This window comes from Arachis stenosperma, chromosome 2 (assembly GCF_014773155.1).
Source record: "Arachis stenosperma cultivar V10309 chromosome 2, arast.V10309.gnm1.PFL2, whole genome shotgun sequence".
NCBI classification, from domain to species: Eukaryota; Viridiplantae; Streptophyta; class Magnoliopsida; order Fabales; family Fabaceae; genus Arachis; species Arachis stenosperma.
Window position 1 is genome coordinate 65,542,816 of NC_080378.1, and position 6,906 is coordinate 65,549,721.

Here is a 6,906-nt window from a genome sequence, read left to right on the forward strand (position 1 = left end):
TTTTCTATTTTCTTTTCTTCTTCCTCGTGATGAAACAAATCCTGAAAAGTACCCCGCCAAGGCGCATTAATTTATGCTCGGCAAAACGCAAAAAATCATTGCCAAAAGACCACACAAGGTCGGCAAAGATAAAGCGACGAGGTTCAAATTAATGTGAGAAGTTATAAAGCAACTCTGAAAAGGCTCAAAGAGCCAAATAAAAAGAGATTACAAAAATAACTTAAAAGGCCGACCAACGACAAGGTCGGGCCCAACAAAGGGAAGTACTCGACCGCCCCACCCGAGGTCCGAGAAAGAGCTCGGATCCGAGAAGAAGCCTTAAAACGGCGAAAACAAAGATTTCGAAAACGCTTACTAAAAAGTTGCTATACAAAAACAACTAAAAAGTACAAGCGAAAAAACGAAATCAAAAGGAAAAAACAAAGTTTCAAAGAAAAAGCGCTAGCTAAAAGGTTGTTATCCAAAAACAACTAAAAAGCATAAAGCGGAGCTAAAAGTCAAAACGCGAACAAACACCGCATAATAAGCTAAAAAGTTACTACAAGTAGCTAATAGCAAAAAGGTGTTCAAAGCATTCAACAGGAACCATCCAAAAAAGAGCCCACAGGCCGGGCAAAAAACCAAAGACAAAAGGATTACAGGGAATCAAGATCCTTTCCGGACTCCACGTCGGTAGAAGGTTGCGGAGGAAGAACCATAGAAATCGGGACAGCCTTAACAGCACCGTCATCTCGGTTCAAAACCTCCACACCAGATTCCTCCTCGGCCAAAGGTAAAGTCGGGTTCGCAACCGGAACTTTGGGGTCAGACACCGGAACCTCATCCTCGTTGGGAGCAGGAACAATCTTTCCCTCCACAACAACATTATCCGTACTGAATAAACTCAGATCCAGGTCAGGAGCAAGAATCCGGACCTGAGCCTTCAAATTCTCAAACATAGCATCCATACCCTTAGCCACGTGTCCTTCTAACTCGTAAAAATCATCCTGAGCGGATTGCAACCTCTCCTTTGTCTCCACAAGCTCGGCATATGTTCGAGTATAACTCTCCTTCGCCGCCTTCGCCATCTCCTCAGATGCATTCGCTGCTGCCACAGCCGCGGTAGCTTTAGCTTTCTCCTTCTCCAAAGATGCTTCCAGCTCAGAAATCCTAGCATCTTTCAGTTCACTAATCCTCTTAAACTCAGACTGAGCCTTCTCAAGTCGGGAACTGGTCGCACCAATGGGGGATTTCTTGAACTCCCGGGCAATAGCGGCATGAAGACTAGCCATCCGGACACAGCTCCGCGCCATATACTGAAAATGGTGCTCCATAGACACATCATCAGTAGAAATAAAAGTCTGAGGGAGAATATGCTGTTCAACCCAACCAAGAGCATCAAAATCCTTATCATTAAAACCCGCAAGCTCTTGAGAGGTCTTCTGCTTCTTGGGAGGAGGACCCGAGGACGAAGGAGGGGAAGAGTTACCAGGTCCAGAGGTCGGAGGATCCTGATTTATAGGACGAAACTGGGGAGTCGGAATAGTCTTCGACCGAGTAGTGACACCCACAGTAGTCTTCTTTGGAGAAGATCGGGCAGAAGCCTCCCCACCCTCGATATTTCGAGCAGCCACGGACTTCTTCGTCCGACGAAGGAACTTCATGGAATCCGCCTGAGAAGACATCTCTGCAGAAATAAAAGAAAAGGATTACCACAACAGAAATTCCACCAAAACAAGCAAAGACAAAATACTAAAAAAGATGAATCTCGGAGAGGTCGGGAACTACCTAACTCGGAACGGAGAAGGCTTGGATCTCCCAACATTTTCTTCGTGTCCAAGTGAGGTGCCCGACCCCATAAACTGCTTACCACACCCACAAAAGCCTGCTCCACCTCATCTAGACTCTCAAAGGTATACTTAGTAGACACTACATTCTCCTGCCAACAAAGAGGAAAAGAAGGCTCCCCACTCTCATCTAGAAAGAAAGGTCGGACGTCTCCAGTAGCCCGGACCTTGAAATAAAAGTTCTTAAAATCATGAAAAGACTCATCATACAGGGTACAAAACTTCCTCCCCTGGTTAGCCCTAAAAGAGACCCAAGATACCTTTCCTCCACCTGACCCCGGCTTCGTCAACACAAACAAATAGGAAAAAAGAGAAATAGAGGGAGCAACGCCCAAAAATTGACACAAAAGTTGAAACAGCTTTAAAAACGCCCAAGAATTTAGATGGAGCTGCGTAGGAGCAAGATTACAAGACCATAACACCTCGGACTCCAGATCGGTAAAGGGAAGTCGGACACTCAGCTTAGAGAAAAAACAATCATAAGCATAAAAGAAGAGCTTCTCGGAACTATCTAGGGGCGGGAAGCACACTCTCTCCTCGGAATCTGGGGCTACTAGTTCATAATCCCTCTCAGACTCTCTATTTTCACATATGCTACAATGCCTACGGAACCTAGCTAAATACTCAGAATCTACCACAGAAGGGACTCTTAGAGGAAGAGGGTCTACCCAATCAAGACCACATGGAATTTTAGTCGACATCGCTTGAAGAACCTTTCGAGACATAAAATTCTTACCTACAAAGAAGAATACAACAGCAAGCAAAAATCACATAAAGAAGACAGCAAAAACCCATTCAGCAAAGCAAGGAACAAAAAACACCAGAGAACAAAAAAGAGCCCCCCCATATCAAAACAACAGCAATGGCGGCACCTCTTTTTGGGGCAACCCAGGCATAAAGAAAAAGAAACAAACAAGAGCCACACAAAGAACAGAAGTATATGATCACAAGAAAAGAGAAACATGGGAACAAACCTGGAAAAAGAAACGAAGACGAAGAGCTCCGAAGCAAGGAGAACGAAACGACGGCACAGAGGAAACCCCGGAAAGACACACAGAAAGATTCGGGAAAGCAGAATAAAGAGAAAGAAGAAGCAGTGCTCGCAAAAACATAAGAAAGACAAAACGCAGAAAAGAGGAAAGGGAGCAAATAAATAAAGCCTTCACAGAGCCCGAACGGAAATCGAGGAAAAACGGTAAAATGCAATAAATGCAGAAACGGCCATTTTTGAATTTTGAAAAAACTACTATGCCCGAGCACGACCTCCCAAAAAAGGACGAACTCGGGCAGGGGCACTGTTCATACCCTGACCGAGGTCCTCCAACCCGGCAAATCCATAAGAGGTCCGACCTTGTCCTAAAACTCACACCTAAAGGTCGGACCTCGGACAATAAACAAAGAAGGCCCATCAAAAAGGAACGAAGCCCAAAACCTAAAGGCCGAAAAGACCTAGGAAAGGCGGTTCCACAAAGATAGAGATAAAACTCCCAAAGATAAGATAAGATAAGAATATCTTATCCAGGGGAGATCACCGCCAACTACTATAAATACACTGGAGCACCCAGGTATGGCATTCATTCCAAATCTACATATATCTACTTGGACCCATGCTAACTTAAGCATCGGAGTGTCATTGCAGGTACCACCACCAACCATTCTGCATATCAAGCTCGGGCACTGAACCCCCCACCTCGGGCCTCTCCAGACGACCGAGCTACACGTTTCAGGCAAACCCTCGGAACAGGTTTAATGCTTGAATCATATTTTTTCTTGATAGCCAAGTCATTGAATTTCAAAATCAAATCTTTTTAAAATTGTTTTCAAATCATATCTTCTCAATCACATATTTTTTAAAACCAATTATGTCTTCTTAACTTCATCTTTTTCAAAATAGTTTTCAATCAAATCTTTTTGACTTCTAATTTCAAAATCTTTTTCAAAAATCACTTGATTTCTTTCCCACTCTTATTTTCGAAAATTAATTAGTGTTTTTCAAAATGTTTTCAAAATCTTTTACTTAATTTTCGAAAATTACTTCCTTTCTTCTCACATCCTTCTATTTATGGACTAACACTATTCCTTAATGCAAAATTCGAACTCCATCTTCTTTGATAAGTTCGAATTTTCTACTTCTGTCTTCTACTTTTCTTTTCCTCTGACACCTAAAGGAATCTCTATACTGTGACATAGAGGATTCCACATTTTCTTGTTCTCTTCTCTTTCATATGAGCAGGAGCAGAGACAAAGGCATTCTTGTTGATGCTGACCCTGAACCTGAAAGGACCTTGAAGCAAAAGCTAAGAGAAGCTAAAGCACAATTCTCTACAGAGGACCTAACAGAAATCTTCAAAGAAGAAGACATGGCAGCCGAAAACAACAACAATGCCAACAATGCAAGGAAGGTGCTGGGTGACTTTACTGCACCTACTCCCAACTTTTATGGGAGAAGCATCTCTATCCCTTCCATTGGAGCAAACAACTTTGAGCTTAAGCCTCAATTAGTTTCTCTAATGCAACAGAATTGCAAGTTCCATGGACTTCCATTGGAAGATCCTCATCAGTTTTTAGCTGAGTTCTTGCAAATCTGTGGCACAGTCAAGACTAATGGGGTTGACCCTGAGGTCTACAGACTAATGCTATTCCCTTTTGCTGTAAGAGACAGAGCTAGGACATGGTTGGACTCACAACCTAAAGAAAGCCTGGACTCTTGGGAAAAGCTAGTCAATGCCTTCTTGGCAAAGTTCTTTCCACCTCAAAAAATTGAGTAAGCTTAGAGTGGAAGTCCAAACCTTTAGACAGAAGGATGGAGAATCCCTCTATGAAGCTTGGGAAAGATACAAACAATTAATCAGAAAGTGTCCCTCAGACACGCTTTCTGAATGGAGCATCATAGGTATTTTCTATGATGGTCTCTCTGAACTATCCAAGATGTCTTTGGATAGCTCTGCTGGAGGATCTCTTCATTTGAAGAAGATGCCTGCAGAAGCTCAAGAGCTCATTGAAATGGTTGCAAATAACCAATTCATGTACACTTCTGAAAGGAATCCTGTGAACAATGGGACTAATCAGAAGAAAGGAGTTCTTGAGATTGATGCTCTGAATGCCATTCTGGCTCAGAACAAGATATTGACTCAACAAGTCAATTTGATCTTTCAAAGTCTGTCTGGAATGCAAAATGCACCAAGCAGTACTAAGGATGCTTCATCTGAAGAAGAAGCCCATGATCCTGAGAACACTTCAATGGAAGAGGTAAATTACCTAGGAGAACCCTATGGAAACACCTATAATTCTTCATGGAGAAATCACCCAAATTTCTCATGGAAGGATCAACAGAGACCTCAACAAGGTTTCAACAACAATAATGGTGGAAGAAACAGGTTTAGCAATGGCAAGCCTTTTCCATTATCTTCTCAGCAACAGACAGAGAATTCTAAGCAGAACCCCTCTGACTTAGCAACCATGGTCTCTGATCTAATCAAAACCACTCAAAGTTTCATGACTGAAACAAGGTCCTCCATTAGGAACTTGGAAGCACAAGTGGGACAGCTGAGCAAGAAAGTTACTGAACTCCCTCCTAGTACTCTCCCAAGCAATACAGAAGAAAATCCAAAAGGAGAGTGCAAGGCCATCAACATGGCCGAATTTGGAGAGGAAGGAAAGGAAGTGAACGCCACTGAGGAAGACCTCAATGGGCGTGCACTGACCTCCAATGAGTTCCCCAATGAGGAACCATGGGACTCTGAGGCTCAAAATGAGACCATAGAGATTCCATTGGACTTACTTCTGCCTTTCATGAGCTCTGATGAGTATTCTTCCTCTGAAGAGGATGAGTATGTCACTGAAGAGCAAGTTGCTAAATACCTTGGAGCAATCATGAAGCTAAATGACAAGTTATTTGGAAATGAGACTTGGGAGAATAAACCTCCTTTGCTCACCAAGGAACTGGATGACTTGTCTAGGCAGAAATTACCTCAAAAGAGACAAGATCCTGGGAAGTTTTCAATACCTTGTACCATAGGCACCATGACCTTCAAGAGGGCTCTGTGTGACTTAGGGTCAAGTGTAAACCTCATGCCTCTCTCTGTAATGGAGAAGCTAGGGATCTTTGAGGTGCAAGCTGCAAGAATCTCATTAGAGATGGCAGACAACTCAAGAAAACAAGCTCATGGACTTGTAGAGGATGTTTTGGTGAAAATTGAAAACCATTACATCCCTGCTGATTTCATAGTCCTAGAGACTGGGAAGTGCATGGATGAAACCATCATCCTTGGCAGACCCTTCCTAGCCACAGCAAAGGCTGTGATTGATGTTGATAGAGGCGAACTGATCATTCAAGTGAATGAAGAATCCTTGTGTTTAAGGCTCAAGGATATCCCTCTGTCACCATGGAGAGGAAGCATGAAGAGCTTCTCTCAAAACCGAGCCAAACAGAGCCCCCACAGTCAAACTCTAAGTTTGGTGTTGGGAGGCCACAACCAAACTCTAAGTTTGGTGTTGAACCCCCACATTCAAACTCTAAGTTTGGTGTTGGGAGGTTCCCACATTGCTCTGAGAAAATATGAGGCTCCATGAGAGCCCTCTGTCAAGCTACTGACATTAAAGAAGCGCTTGTTGGGAGGCAACCCAATGTTATATGTTATCTATTTTCTTTTGTTATTCTATTTTATTTTGTAGGTTGATGATCATGAGAAGTCACAAAATCAATTGAAAAAGCAAAAACAGAATGAAAAACAGGAAGAAAAATAGCACACCCTGGAGGAAGAACCCACTGGCGTTTAAACGCCAGTGAAGCTAGCAGTTGGGCGTTTAACGCCCAGTCTGGCACCATTCTGGGCGTTTAACGCCAGAAAAGGGCACCAGACTGGCGTTAAACGCCAGAAAAGGGCAAGAACCTGGCGTTAAACGCCAGGAATGGGCACCAGCCCGGCGTTTAACGCCAGAAATGGCTCAAAACGTGATTTTGCTTGCCATTTGGTGCAGGGATGACTTTTCCTTGACACCACAGGATCTGTGGACCCCACAGGATCCCCACCAACCCCACCACTCACTCTCTTCTTCACTCATTCACCAATCACCTCAA

At 43.4% G+C, this 6,906-nt stretch overlaps 1 non-coding gene across 1 annotated transcript; it reads right to left on the minus strand.

Annotated features, from left to right (window-relative positions):
* Positions 1-4,592: 4,592 nt before the first annotated feature.
* LOC130964647 (small nucleolar RNA R71) lies at positions 4,593-4,700 on the minus strand. The gene has a single exon (XR_009080732.1). It is a non-coding gene; the product is annotated as a small nucleolar RNA R71 (small nucleolar RNA).
* Between the last annotated feature and the right edge of the window lie 2,206 nt (positions 4,701-6,906).